Source organism: Wyeomyia smithii, chromosome 1, assembly GCF_029784165.1.
Source record: "Wyeomyia smithii strain HCP4-BCI-WySm-NY-G18 chromosome 1, ASM2978416v1, whole genome shotgun sequence".
NCBI lineage: Eukaryota > Metazoa > Arthropoda > Insecta > Diptera > Culicidae > Wyeomyia > Wyeomyia smithii.
In genome coordinates this window covers 155,211,177-155,226,434 of record NC_073694.1, presented here as the reverse complement: position 1 = coordinate 155,226,434, position 15,258 = coordinate 155,211,177, and the positions used below count along the sequence as shown (strand labels likewise).

Sequence of the window (15,258 nt, the reverse complement as noted above, 5' to 3'; positions counted from 1 at the left end):
ATTCACATTACTGTTTTCATCTTTGATGTGCGAGTTTTGATTTTTGTTTTACTAAGCTTTCTAATTGTAGAGATTTTGAATTTTGGATTGTCCACTTTGGTGGCGCTTGTTTGAAAGAAAACTACTTAAAACTACTATTTACAGCTTAAAATTACTATTTACAGCTTAGAACTAACTTAACCTACTATGTACAAACCGCTTATTAAAGCGTATTCTGAATGCTGACATTTATGTACAAATTTGGTTTTGGTTTCTGTTATTCTGGCATCTACTTTTGGAGTAACTGCTTCTTGGTGGAGATCTGTGATCCTGGTGTCATAGGGACAATCGAGGATCATCCGTAAGATTCGGTTTTGCGCAATCTGTATTTTGTTCCTGTGAGTTTGTGCACATGACTCCCACACCGGAGCTGCGTAAAAGACCGCGGGGGCAATTATTTGTTTGTAGACTGCCAGTTTGTTTGTTCTTGAGAGGCGAGATCTGCGACAAATTAGCGGGTATAGTGACCGAACCAAAGCTGAGCACTTAACCAGTGTCCTCTCCACATGCGATCGGAAAAGAAGTTTCTCGTCGAATAGCAGTCCAAGATAGGTAACTTCGGAAGACCACTCAACCCCTGTACCGTTCATAACCACAACGCATGATGGAGGGGGCTTCAGTTTGGGGGATTGTCGATGAAGGAACATTATTGTCTGGGTTTTGGAAGCGTTGATCTTGATTTTCCAGGTGTTAGCATACTCGACAAAGGCGTCTAAGCATCGCTGAAGTGTGTTGGTGATCTCACGAGGCATTCTTCCCTTGACGGCAATTGCAGTGTCATCTGCGAACAGAAAGAGCACGCAGCCATCTCCCAGGGAAGGAATGTCGGAGGTGTAAATGTTGTATAGCAAAGGGCCCAGCAGACTGCCCTGCGGGACCCCTGCTGGGATGGAAAAAGTATTTGATAAACAACCATTCAGCGATACCCTGAACGACCTCTGCCGAAGGTAGCTGCAGATGATTTTCGTCAAATATGATGGAAAGTTGAAGGCACAGAGCTTGTATACCAGACCGTCATGCCAGACATTGTCAAACGCCTTTTCGACGTCCAACAATGCCATGGCTGTGGACTTGGATACAGCCCTGTCCCTTCTGATGTTGTTCATCACCCGCACCAGCTGGTGCGTGGTGGAGTGACCCTTCCTAAACCCAAACTGTTCCGGGAGTAAGATGTTGTTTTCCTCAGCCACCTTCATCATGCGGTTGAGGATCAGTTTTTCAAACAGTTTACCCAGCGATGAGAGTAGGCTGATCGGACGGTAGCTTGATGCTAACGTCGGATCTTTCCCGGGTTTGCGGATCGGTATGATCTTGGCTATCTTCCAAATGCTTGGATAGTAGTGCAATTCCAAGCATCTGTTGAAGATAGAGCTCAACAACAGGTGAACCCTGTTGCTGAGCTTTTTTAAGACCATATTGAAGACCCCGTCAAACCCAGGGGCCTTCATGTTCTTAGTACTCATCAGCGCTGAGCAAACCTGTTCTGCTGTGATTTTATGTTCTTGAGGAACGGTACAGGGGAAGTTTTCGAGGTCGCGGACGCACTGCTCGACCTGGTCTTCCATTGGACTAGCCATGGTCGAGCCAAGCAAATGCGATGAGGCAATGTGATTGCCTACCGCATTTGCTCTCTCGACCGGTGCAACAAGAAGCCTCTCTCCGACCCTGAGGGGAGGAACTGGTTTGGGGTGCGATTTCAGCACTTTGGCTACTTTCCAGAATGGCCTGGAGCGGTCGTCCAAACTTTGGACTAAGCGTCCGAAATTTTCATTCCGGAGTGAGACCATCCTGGAAGCAATTTGCCTATTCAGATCGGTCACCTCGAGCCTAATGTCCAGATCCCTGGTCCTCTGGAACTGGCGTCTACGCACATTCCGCAATCTAATTAGCAGCCGGGTATGGGAATCAATAGCAAGGAACTTACCCCTCACAGGAACACGTCGCACACACGCCTCGTCGGCCACGTTTATGGCTCGTTGGAGACCCTCCAACGCCTGGTCGATGTTTTCCACGCTGTCGAGCGGCGGCGCCTCGTCGATGTTGTTGTCCACCATTCGAGCAAAGCGCTCCCAGTCGACATGATGGTAATCTTTCCGCAGACAGCTGACAGGAGCAACACCGAACCCCACCTCAGCAACGACAGGTTGGTGGTCTGAGCTCAGATCGTTGAGGGCCACTGGTTTGGAGAGCTCGATGTTGGCCAGGAAGAAGTCCAGGGTTGAAGGGTTCCCCGCTGGGGAGATGAAAGTCGGCTCATCCGGAAACTGCACCGTATAAAACCCATGCTGCGAGTGTTCGAAGAGTTGACGACCGTTCAGATTCTGCCGATAATTTCGCCAAGCCTCGTGCCGAGCATTTAGGTCTCCCCCAACGACGAAGCGGGAGTTGGTCCTGGTGATGGTTGCCAGGTCGTTCTTGAACTGCATTGCTGTACCGTTGCTGATACTACACTGGCGAGGACAGTAGACGACGATGAACCGGATGAACCCGGTAGCTGATTTGACCTCCACACTAAGGGCTTCGATGATGGCGGTGTGGATGTGCGGCAAGATGTTGTATTTCATCCCTTTTCTAACGATGATCGCTATACCACCCCCCCTGGAGTTGGTGCGATCGAGACGGATGATGTTGTGATCCGGCAGCCAAAAACTGTCGCCGGACTTTAGGTGGGTCTCTGTGAGTAGACCCACGTCGATGTTGTACTTGCGGAGAAAGTCAGCAAGCTCAATGTTTTTTGCTCTAATAGAGCAAGCGTTCCAGGTGACGATGGAGATGGGTTTAGGATCCATATTGGATAATAAATTTACCGAGCACATGGATTTGCTCGGGCTTGTTGCGACACGCACGAAGGGCATTGGTCATGCTGCTAAAAATTTCTAGCAGCTCATCCGCAGAGTACTTCTCGGACTCAGCGCTCGGTGGTGTTGTTGTGGGTGGACGCCAGTAGCCAGGGGGGGGAGGCGACCGTTGACCGGCTGACCCGCCGGATGGTAAGTGTGGAAGGTCAAGTTGCGTACGCGTACTTGGGTGCCCTGCTTGCTGGGATGAACGCAGAGGAGGAAAATCTTCCGCCCTGAAGACCGGTGGTTTGTCTTTCTTCCTGCTCGGCTGGTTGGTTGACGACGCCTGCTTGCGGATATGTTTGAAGCTCTCCCTTTTCGGGCACTGTCGATCAGAGCTCTGGTGATCACCGCCACAGTTAGCACACTTAAACTGTACCGCACCGGCACCGTCCACAGGGCAATCCGATGTAGAGTGGTCCTTGGCGCAAATGTTGCAACGCGGTTTGATGTTGCAGTTTCGGGTACCGTGACCGAAGTTGAGGCACCTCTGACACTGCGTAACGTCTCGGCGGCCTCCTCGATAGGGCTCCCAACGGATGATAATGGAGAACAAAGAGCGGATGGCTCGCAAAGCGCTCAGTGTAACTGTCCCTTTTGGGAAATGAACCAGAAAGAGGCAGTCCGGGTATTTCCTTTCATTTTCATTTCTGCGTTTGATCGGATAGACAGCAATTGGGGCCAATTTGTACCGATCCTTGATTTCGGCACCGATCAGCTTGGGGTCGAAACCTGGCAAGCCTCTGATGACCACCTTGAAAGGCTTTTCCCCAGGAATGTCGTGGGTGAAGAACTCAGATTTAGAATTTTTCAAAAACTTCGTGGCCTTCTCAAAATCCACCTTCGTGTGGAGCATAACCTTCGTACCGATGCCGCATAACTTATATTCAGCTGCTACGCCCAGCGATGCAAAGTCGCTAATGAGCTTGTTGAGAGGAACGTTTTTCACTACCAGCGGGGGAAGCTTCACTTTCACCGTATTGGGGCTGGCAGAATCCGGAACATCAGTCGGCTCGCCAAAATCTCCAACGTCGCTAGCGTTTGTCACCGTGTCGCAGTCAGCCACGCTTTTCGAAGTGCAACTGCTTCCGCCTGGTTTCTTCTTTTTACTGCCTACTTCAGCAGCAGAGTTTTGTTTCGCAGGGCTCGAGCCTGCTCTTCTCTTTTTCTTTGACATCACACAGCGATGCAAGCGACGAACTGTCGCACAAAACGGAATAAAATTTTTAACTAACCCGGCTTTTCAGAAATAGAACTGTACTTCTCAACAGTCTGAGAGCGAATATATGAGCGGCTTGGACTAAAACAGGCTCTTATATAGGGATGAAAATAGGAATGAATTATTTCACGTACGTGGTGGAATGATATAGCGATCATTTGATAAGCTCCACCTCTTTTTTCAGTTTCTAAAGTTTTTCCTCAGTTTCGTAGCACGGATGCACAAAAATGATTTCTTGTCGAGCCGGACCGATAGCACTCTCATTGAAGCAACAAAATAACATGTTTTGTGTCGTGTTGTGCAGCTTGGTTGAAGAAAATGTTCCCGTCCCCGTGTCGCATGTAAGCAGATTATTGCGTTCAGTAGACAGTATAGAGATAGTGTATCCAGCGAATAAACACCGATGGTGCTCTCACACACGCAACGGTTTTAACCCGTATCTTATTGCGGCTTGTAACATCAAGCGATTTCGTTTGCTCGCTGTTGCGTGTTGCATCATGTTGCAACTTGGCAGCTGGGAGATGACGAAATTCTGTTTATGCTGATTGATTGAATCGACTTCATATTAGCTCTGCATAGTCGGACTAACTGCTTTTGTGAAGGCGTACTAACAGGGAAATTTATTATTCAATGTCGGTTATGCTGATCGCAGCCTTTGCGCTGCCCCTACAGTGGGGGGTTTACTAAATAAAGTGAAAGTAAAAATTAGACAACTACAACAGAATTTGATTGCATCCCGCACAGAATGTCTGCTTGTGTTGATGCCAGAAAATTATTAACCTTCAATTATTTTTTATTTGCCTTGAAAAAAGCATGGTGTGGTTCAAAATCGGTTGCTAATTACAACCTTTGAGCTGCCCTAACATTGGGGGAATTAAGATACACGGACAACATGCACTGTGGAAGCTATTTCACATTCAGTAAATTAAACGGGTGCGACAAATTTAAATTGCTAGGATGCAACACAGAATGCTTGCTTGCGTTGACAAAAATTATTAACTTTCAATGACTTGTTTATTTGCCTTCAAAAAGGCATTTTGATTTCCGAAACTGGATTTCCTGATGGCAATCATTATGCTGCCCCAACACGGGGGGAATAATGGCTGTCTGGCGACACACGCTGAGAAAAACCGCGCTGCTCCTGAGACGTGGTGACCAACCACAGGGCTAGTGCTGCTGCTGAGGAAGGACGACTGCTGTTGTCGCTGTCTGATGCTACGCTATGCCACAGTTGTGGCCGCTATACGCTGGCCTATCCACAGCCAAGCCACAGTTGTGGCCGCTTCCGCTATCGATGGTACCCACTGCTGCTAAGGGAGGACTGCTGTCGTCGCTGTTCAGAACTGTTATAAGCGGCTTGGTTTTTTTTTTTTTTTTTTTTTACTTAAAATTTGAATTTATTCTTATCTCTTTGTTTGGTACAAGTTTTGTTATTTAAGTGATACAAGATTTTCCTTTTTCATCCTCTGGTTTAAGTTTACATTTTGCATCTTTAATGCTCGTTTTAGTTTTAATATTTAAAATAGTTATGAGATTGTTTGATACTACCAAATCAGTGTTGTTTTAATTTTATAACCTACTTAAACTAAAATTTCAAAATCTAACTAACCAGCGCTCGGATGAGCGGGTGTTCCGAGTGTGTCGCACTCATAACGAAGTCCTGTATCGATTCCTCAATTCGTTCGTTGATCGTTTTACATCCTGCGGTGCGATGTAGCTCGGTGGTTCTCGTATCATATGGGACATTCAATATTGTTCTCAGCAGCTTGTTTTGGATTACTTGAAGTTTTCTTCTATGTGTTTCTGCACAGGTTCCCCACACAGGCATAGCGTAATTTATCACTGGAGCGATAATTGCCATGAACACTGCCAATTTATTCTTGAGTGACAGCTTGGATCGTCGAGATATTAACGGATAGAGGGACTTTATTAATCCAATGCACCTGCATTTCAGCTTGTCTGTGTGAGATTTGTATATTTGTTTGTTGTCAATTGTGATGCCAAGATAGCCGGCTTCGTTCGCCCATTCAACGGTACATCCGTTCACTCGTATCTGACGGTCTGGAAGCAGTTTTGCTGACAATCGATGTCGGAATAGAATGGCTTGACTTTTATTTTCGTTTACTTTAATTTTCCAGCTATTCAGGTAGGAAACATACGCCGTTACACCTTTTTGAAGCCTTGCACAGTAGGTTGCTGAATTACGACCGCTAGCAATTATCGCACTATCGTCTGCATACAGGGCCAGTTTGCAGTCACCAGGAAGTTGTGGTACATCGGAAGTGAAAATGTTGTATAGTATGGGGCCCAAGATGCTACCTTGGGGAACCCCAGCTGAGACCGGTTTGAGTTCTGAGAAAGCTCCTGGAAGATGCACCCGAAAAGTTCTGTTAGCAAGATAATTTCTTACCATTTTCGTGAGGTATTGTGGGAAGTTTGCTTGCACCAGTTTGTGGACGAGTCCATCGTGCCACACGTTGTCGAACGCTTTTTCCACATCCAGAAAAACAATGGCTGTGTTGGTGGAAAGTGTTTTGTTCCGCTGGATAATGTTCTCCACTCGGATCAGTTGGTGGACAGTAGAATGACCCTTCCGAAATCCAAATTGTTCCGGCACAATGACTTGGTGTTCCTCGATGTGTTCCATCATACGAAGCAGGATTAAACGCTCGAAGACTTTGCTTATAGCCGAGAGCAGTGTTATAGGCCTGTAGCTCGCTGGGCTGGTCGGATCTTTTCCAGGTTTTAATATAGGGATGATTTTCCCAGTTTTCCATACAGAAGGAAAGTAGTTGAGCTGGAAACATTTTTGGAAAATTACTGCCAAAAAACGGTAAGCTTTACCAGAGAGCTTTTTCAGAATCAGATTTACGATGCCGTCGTTCCCAGGGGCTTTCATGTTTTTACCACGTTTGACTGCAGCACGTACCTCGTCCTCCGATATTTGACCAGTAAATGGAACATCGTTGAGCTGCTCCTCTAGCTGACTAATTGTGTTCTGCACTGCAATTTCATGGGGGCTGCTCATCCCTGTACCGATGTTGTGAGCTTGAACTAGTTTGTTGGCTATGGCATCCACTTTCTCTGATGGGGAAACTAGGATACCTCCAGTATCGTCCTTCAATGGTGGAACTTTAGTTGGTTTTTTCTTCAGGATTTTAGCTACCTTCCAAAACGGTTTCGAGTGGTCTTTCATACGTTCAATTTCGTTCGAGAACTGTTGGTTTCGTATAGACAACATTCTTTCCGCAATAAGAACATTGAGACGAGAGAGTTCATGTTTTTTCATTAGGCATCCGGAGCGTTGGAATTGCCTTCTGACAGTGTTTCTTTTCTGGATTAATCGCCGGGTATCGGAGTCAATCAGCGAAAATTTCCTCCTCACCTGAACATTGCGGATGCAGGATTCCTCGGCTGTGTGCACGGCTTCTTCGAAGACGTTTAATGCGTTGTCGATATTCAGAGTAGTTGATAGATTCACTACATTAGGAAGACGTGCATCTACCATGCGGCTGAAGGCAATCCAGTTCACTCGGTGGTAATCACGTATTGTTGTAGCCTGCGCCAGTGCAGGGCTGAAATCAAGTTCGCACACCACTGGATAGTGGTCGGAGCTCAGTTCTTGATGGGTTACAGGTTTCGATAATGCCAGATCAGACAGAAAAATGTCTAGAGTAGAGGTGTTTCCAGCTGGGGAGATGAACGTTGGTTCATCTGGGAAGTGGATGGTGCACGTACCTGAACTGAGATGGTCTGCCAGAAGGTTACCGTTTTTGTTGCAGAAGTTGTTTCGCCACTGAGTATGGCGAGCGTTAAGATCACCGGCAACAATGAAGCCTCGCCTGTTGTCGGTTAGTTTTTGTAGATCTTCTGTAAAGAATTTGGAGGTATCGTTGCAATCCGAGCACTGCCGAGGGATGTAGACTGCAAACAATGTGACAAATCCGTGACGAGCAAAAATTTTAACTCCGATTGCCTCGATGACTTTGGTTTTAGGATGGGGCAGGATTTCATAGCGGATGTTTTCTCTTATTATAACGGCCACACCGCCACCACTGGAGTTGGAGCGGTCTAACCGGATAATGGTGTGGGTTGGAAGTGAGAAGTTTATTCTTGGGTTGAGCCTGGTTTCCGAGATCACTCCTACGTCGACATTTTTTTGAGCGAGAAAATTACTCAATTCAATCTTTTTCGCCCTTATAGAGCGAGCGTTCCAGTTGGCGATGCGGATGCGGCAGGGCTCAGTTGACCCCATATTTGCAAACCATGTAGCCAAGGACCTTAACTTGGTCCGATTTGGTCTTGCACTGCTTCAGGCGATCGCAGAACTCGTTGTAAATGGACCACAGTTCTTCCGAACCGTAGAGCATGTTTTCACTACACTCGGCACGAGAGAATTCCGGAGGGAGATCGTTCAAACCTGCTCTAGTGCGAGGATCGATGCGGGGTTCTTGCTTCTGCAATTGATTGGACCAGGCGTTTGGTGTGGACGGATTGCCCACAGGTTTCGTTACGGTGGAGGTGCTCTTGTTCGGTAATGCAGGGAAATTCGAGGTGGTCAGTTCAGGAACAGGTTGATTTTTTTTATTCTCCTTGCGACCCGGCTGGTTTTTAGTTGTCACTTGTTGGCGAATCCGGATGTATTCTGCTCGTTTGGGGCAGTTTCGATCGGTTGCAGCATGGGATCCGTTACAGTTGGCACACCGTTTCGCTGAAGCATCTTTCTTCTTGCAGTTTTCCGAAGCATGAGGCTCACCACAAATATTGCATCTGCTGTTCAGGTGACAATTGCGAGTCCCGTGTCCGTGATGTAGACAATTCATACACTGTGTCACGTCTGCACGTTTGTTGCGGTATGCTTCCCAACGCACTATGATTTGCGAGATACTTTTAATCTCATTCAGCTTCTTGAGGTTAGTGTATCCTTTGTGAAAGTGCACCAAGTAGAAGGACTCGTCCAGATTTGCGCAATCGCCTTTCCGTCTGATGATGTAGGCCGCAACAGCGGTGATGTTATGTTCCTTCTTCAGATGATCCAGAATCTCTTGTGGGTTCACCAGGGGAAGGCCACGAAGCACAACCCGATAGGGTTTATCATTCGGTTTGTCGTGCGTATAATATTCAAACGCACACTGCTTCAGATAACTTTGCACCTTGTCAAATTCCTCAGCAGATGAGCAATTAATTTTAGTGCCGAATCGGGTGATTTTGTACGTCGGTTGAGCGTCACACTGATCCATTTTCCCGAGAAGGGTAGCAAATTCAACGTTTTTTACCACCAGTGGTGGTTGTTTCCGTTTTTCAGGGTTGTTTTCCGGAGCGCAGACCACTGGAGATGATGATTTCTTCTGATCAACTTTGAGGACCTCTGTCAAAGTGCTGAAGGCATTTTTCTTCAGTAATCTCTCCTCTAATTCATCGTTACTATCAATAACCGGATCGGTTTTCTTCCGTTTGTGCTTTGAGCTAGCGGAGGAATTGTTAACCGCAGGGTGCAGCGTCTCGTCGATTTCCATAGAAACAAAGCGCGTAACTAGGCAGGCGAAAAACACGTCCGAACGTGTCGCTTGTACAATACGAACTGATGATGATAAGCGGCTTGGACTAAAACAGGCTCTTATATAGGGATGAAAATAGGAATGAATTATTTCACGTACGTGGTGGAATGATATAGCGATCATTTGATAAGCTCCACCTCTTTTTTCAGTTTCTAAAGTTTTTCCTCAGTTTCGTAGCACGGATGCACAAAAATGATTTCTTGTCGAGCCGGACCGATAGCACTCTCATTGAAGCAACAAAATAACATGTTTTGTGTCGTGTTGTGCAGCTTGGTTGAAGAAAATGTTCCCGTCCCCGTGTCGCATGTAAGCAGATTATTGCGTTCAGTAGACAGTATAGAGATAGTGTATCCAGCGAATAAACACCGATGGTGCTCTCACACACGCAACGGTTTTAACCCGTATCTTATTGCGGCTTGTAACATCAAGCGATTTCGTTTGCTCGCTGTTGCGTGTTGCATCATGTTGCAACTTGGCAGCTGGGAGATGACGAAATTCTGTTTATGCTGATTGATTGAATCGACTTCATATTAGCTCTGCATAGTCGGACTAACTGCTTTTGTGAAGGCGTACTAACAGGGAAATTTATTATTCAATGTCGGTTATGCTGATCGCAGCCTTTGCGCTGCCCCTACAGTGGGGGGTTTACTAAATAAAGTGAAAGTAAAAATTAGACAACTACAACAGAATTTGATTGCATCCCGCACAGAATGTCTGCTTGTGTTGATGCCAGAAAATTATTAACCTTCAATTATTTTTTATTTGCCTTGAAAAAAGCATGGTGTGGTTCAAAATCGGTTGCTAATTACAACCTTTGAGCTGCCCTAACATTGGGGGAAATAAGATACACGGACAACATGCACTGTGGAAGCTATTTCACATTCAGTAAATTAAACGGGTGCGACAAATTTAAATTGCTAGGATGCAACACAGAATGCTTGCTTGCGTTGACAAAAATTATTAACTTTCAATGACTTGTTTATTTGCCTTCAAAAAGGCATTTTGATTTCCGAAACTGGATTTCCTGATGGCAATCATTATGCTGCCCCAACACGGGGGGAATAATGGCTGTCTGGCGACACACGCTGAGAAAAACCGCGCTGCTCCTGAGACGTGGTGACCAACCACAGGGCTAGTGCTGCTGCTGAGGAAGGACGACTGCTGTTGTCGCTGTCTGATGCTACGCTATGCCACAGTTGTGGCCGCTATACGCTGGCCTATCCACAGCCAAGCCACAGTTGTGGCCGCTTCCGCTATCGATGGTACCCACTGCTGCTAAGGGAGGACTGCTGTCGTCGCTGTTCAGAACTGTTATGAGCGGCTTGGCTGCTGCTGAATTGTCTTTTATTTTTGATATTGTTTACAGAGGTATATTTTATGACAGGATAATTGGTCAGCCCTAAAGGCTCGTCATCTTTGTTCGTAGTAGTGCATTTAGATTGGTTTTTTGAATTATCTTGAAGATTAATTTTACATCTTTGCCTCAATGGCACGGTAATTTTATGAATTTAAATAAAATTGAATAACCTACCTAACTAATACTATCTTAAAAACTAAATTGACAAAGATCGAATTTCCTCGTGAATTGACCTCTGGCAAGCATCCCTGAATCTAGACAGAATTGCCTGTTTGCGCACCAAAAGTGTATCTAGACCGGCTAGCTGGTGGATCTCAGAATTACGCGTTCTTGGAGGACTGTTAAGGATCATCCTTAGGATCTTATTTTGGATAACCTGTAATTTATCATGGTGATACTTGGCACAACTCTCCCAGATTGGCAAACCGTATTCTAATACTGGCAGGATAATCATTTTATGGACAGCAAGCTTGTTCTTCAGGGACAGTTTGGATTTTCTGTTTATCAGTGGGTATAGAGATTTAATTAGGATGTTGCCTTCGATTGATGTTTTTGAAGTAGAATACTTCTCTCAGGAAGTTCGGCTACATAGGGATGTGAAATGAAAATCTAAAACCGAAAAAAGTGAAAAATATGTCCAATTTCAAATGCTAATAAACCGATTAGTATTCGATGGATTTCCTTCGTTCTTGCAGCAATAGATTGGAAAATCTTCTAAGATTCTTCCCAAAATAAGATAATTGTAATTTTATTATTCACACTATTGTACTATTGAAAATAGTCAAGCCTTGTCAAAACGAAAATTTCGACCCCTGATTGGTCGTTATATGCTTGCTTCCCAAGCACGGTCGACAGAATCATATACCTTGCAATTGAAAACATGCTATTTGGCCTATATAAGAGCCTGTTTCAGCCGGAGCCGCTCATAATAGTTCTGAACAGCGACGACAGCAGTCCTCCCTTAGCAGCAGTGGGTACCATCGATAGCGGAAGCGGCCACAACTGTGGCTTGGCTGTGGATAGGCCAGCGTATAGCGGCCACAACTGTGGCATAGCGTAGCATCAGACAGCGACAACAGCAGTCGTCCTTCCTCAGCAGCAGCACTAGCCCTGTGGTTGGTCACCACGTCTCAGGAGCAGCGCGGTTTTTCTCAGCGTGTGTCGCCAGACAGCCATTATTCCCCCCGTGTTGGGGCAGCATAATGATTGCCATCAGGAAATCCAGTTTCGGAAATCAAAATGCCTTTTTGAAGGCAAATAAACAAGTCATTGAAAGTTAATAATTTTTGTCAACGCAAGCAAGCATTCTGTGTTGCATCCTAGCAATTTAAATTTGTCGCACCCGTTTAATTTACTGAATGTGAAATAGCTTCCACAGTGCATGTTGTCCGTGTATCTTATTTCCCCCAATGTTAGGGTGAGCCGACCTGATTTTAGGCGGTTACAATTAATTTCCATTCTCTTCCAAAGAAGGATTAAGAAAAATCCTAAATGAAAAAAACATCTTTGGAAAAACTTGTCATTAATATGCATGGACAAGATGATGAAATCATTTCTCTTGTCAATTTGTTTCAACATCGCAAGTGTTGAAACTTGAAATTCCATCCACCACTCATGTTATGAAAATATGAAAAGTGGATCATAATCAAAGAAGGTATTGTTTTGATTATGGAGGCAAAAACAATACCTCAGTTATTAAATCGAACGCAAGTTCGAATGTTTTAAGTTTATATTTACAGCAAAAAACTCCAATTCGCGGATGTTTAATCAAAACATGCAACCGAGCGGATTTACGAAAAAGTCAACAACGATTGCATCAGCCGTGCACGGGCACGTTCGCGAGGAAAGAGACGGAAGAGCGACCCGCTCTCGTGAGAAGACGACGCCGCGGGAAAATTCGGAGTGACCGGAGTAGCGGCGAATACTTAAGCTGGGACTTCAAGGAAGTCCGACGTCGTTATAGTGATACCCCTCGTGAGGCAGGTGCCTACGTCGTTATAGATAGTCCGCGGTTCGTTTAGGTGTTAACTCTTAAGTTTTATTCCGCGAGGCAGAAGTGATGCCCGTTGTTTAAGTTTCGGTTTAGTGTTTAAGTGATTTAATATTTTTTCAACTTAACTGATAGATTAAAAGTAATTAAAATCGAGCAGATGTAGTGCAGTTAATCAAAGGACATATCACATCCAGCAGTAATAGTGTCTAACCACTCGGTACGTATTCCGCTTCATTGGTGACAGCGCAAAAGAGCCTGAAAAGATAGGCTCAGGTGCGCCGTTTTCTGGCTGGGCCAGTAGTGAAAAAGTAGAAAAAACTTACGTGCTTAAGTGACTTTGACGTATCGGAAAAACAGACCCAAATCAACGAAAGTGAATGCCACGAAACGTGCAAGTCCAATATTTCTAAGGGCTCCTCCTCGAAGATGGTCGAAACCTAAAAGAACAAATAAAAAGGATTAGAAGAAGAAACAGTGAAAGTGTTAGAGGAACAATAATAACAATCCGAGATCGACTGTTGACCAGTGTTACGCGAATTCAAGTTTTCGAAATCCAATCGCAATAGATCCCACGGACAGGGAGCAGCTCACAGGGCACTGGAACCAGCAACAGGATTCAACCTACAAAAAAAATGAAAATAAGGTAAGATCAACCCAAGTGGTAACCAGCACAAATAAATTAACCTCCCGCTTTAAGGCCCTAGTTGGAAGACCCTAATTCTATTCTTGGTTCATAATCATAGAAAAATACAATTACTTACCCATCCAACCTCACCGCCATAGCGGACTGTTCACCACACTATTCTGGCACAGAATATTCCACTTTCTGGCACAGAATATTCCACTACTACGACACTACATTCTAATCCGTGGCTAGTCACACGCCACTAAGATAACCTCAGAATTTTTTTTTAATTTAATGAACAAATCAAACTAAAAAACCAGGGGTACCGACCCGTACTGCCCATACCGAAACAAATTAAGAATGACGACAATCAATAATGCATAATTGCATTTTTATTAGTCGATTGACACGGTTTCACACATACCAGTGAATCAAGTCCATCGAAAATTTTCCAATTGGAATGGAAACCTAAAAATATATCAACTCACAGTGGGTCAAACACGTGAGTTGATCACATAAAATAACATCAATAAAATACCTTTTCATTCGAGTTCCTCACAACTGGACTCAAAGTAAACAGCGAAACCAAAGATCAGAGGATCTAAGGTTCGAAACAGGAACGTTTTTTTTTTCTCTCTCTCTTTTAGTTTACTAATACATGATCAAATTTTTGTTATTTCACATCATTACATGAATTTAACTTTTACAGCTAAATATCACAAAAGATGACAAGTGACAAGATGACAAGATAGATGATGACACAAATATTAATCCACTGATGACAGGCATCGCCAATTGTATAGGATTAATCACGTCTCCGATACAGCAATAATCGCGGAACGCATATGAGTATGCGATTATTGCGAACAAAAGTGGGAAGAAGAAAACTAAAGCTTCATCATGACCTACGTCAATAATTGCAAAGCTTAGTAGCTACGCGAGACCTTGACCGTCAAACAAATGGCACATTGAGCCAGTAATGAAAAAAATAAAAGTCCAAAATTAATTTTCACGGTTGAAACACAAACGGCAATAAAGAGTGGTCAAGGCATAATTAGGAACTACGCTTAGAGGAAAAAAAAAAAAAAAAAAAAAAAAAAAAATATAATATAATTATCTTTATATATTAAAGGGAAATGTTTCTTCACAAATGCATAATTTGAGAACAGATAGAAGAAATTGCAAGACTATTGGTGTTGTTTAGTTCGTCTAGAGCCCCGACGGGTTTATAAATAATAATAATAGGGGAATTCCACTAGAAAAGATAATAAAATATTAGCAATAAAATTACAAATTTGACACATACTCATCGGAGCAAAGTCCCATCATGCAACACTCACTATGCAAGTGGTACTCCAGGAGTAGCGACCAAAACGACTTAAGAATTGCATACTAAGCAATTCACGCAGAGCCGCAAGGGGAACACAATTCGAACGAAGCGAAGCACGTCGCACACAATTTAAACAAAGCCGTGGTATGAAAAGACTACACATAGAACAAAAAGGTTCTATACCCAATACCAAGACATATAAAGACATGCACGATTGAAGGCAGTTAGCACGTTCAGCCGATACTGGACTAAATTTAGTACCACAAATACATTAAAATTACTTAATCCCATAAGTAT

At 44.3% G+C, this 15,258-nt stretch overlaps 1 long non-coding RNA gene across 3 annotated transcripts; it reads right to left on the bottom strand.

The window, feature by feature from the left end:
* Nucleotides 1-12,877: 12,877 nt before the first annotated feature.
* Nucleotides 12,878-14,699, bottom strand: LOC129719045 (uncharacterized). Of its 3 annotated transcripts, XR_008727110.1 has the most exons (4): nucleotides 13,768-14,699; nucleotides 13,509-13,627; nucleotides 13,330-13,443; nucleotides 12,878-13,261 (listed from the first exon to the last, which is right to left on the bottom strand). It is a non-coding gene; the product is annotated as an uncharacterized LOC129719045 (long non-coding RNA). The 3 variants fall into 3 exon arrangements; XR_008727108.1 differs by having other exon boundaries at nucleotides 12,882-13,261; nucleotides 13,330-13,627; XR_008727109.1 differs by lacking the exon at nucleotides 12,878-13,261 and having other exon boundaries at nucleotides 13,330-13,627; nucleotides 13,768-14,099; nucleotides 14,170-14,699.
* Between the last annotated feature and the right edge of the window lie 559 nt (nucleotides 14,700-15,258).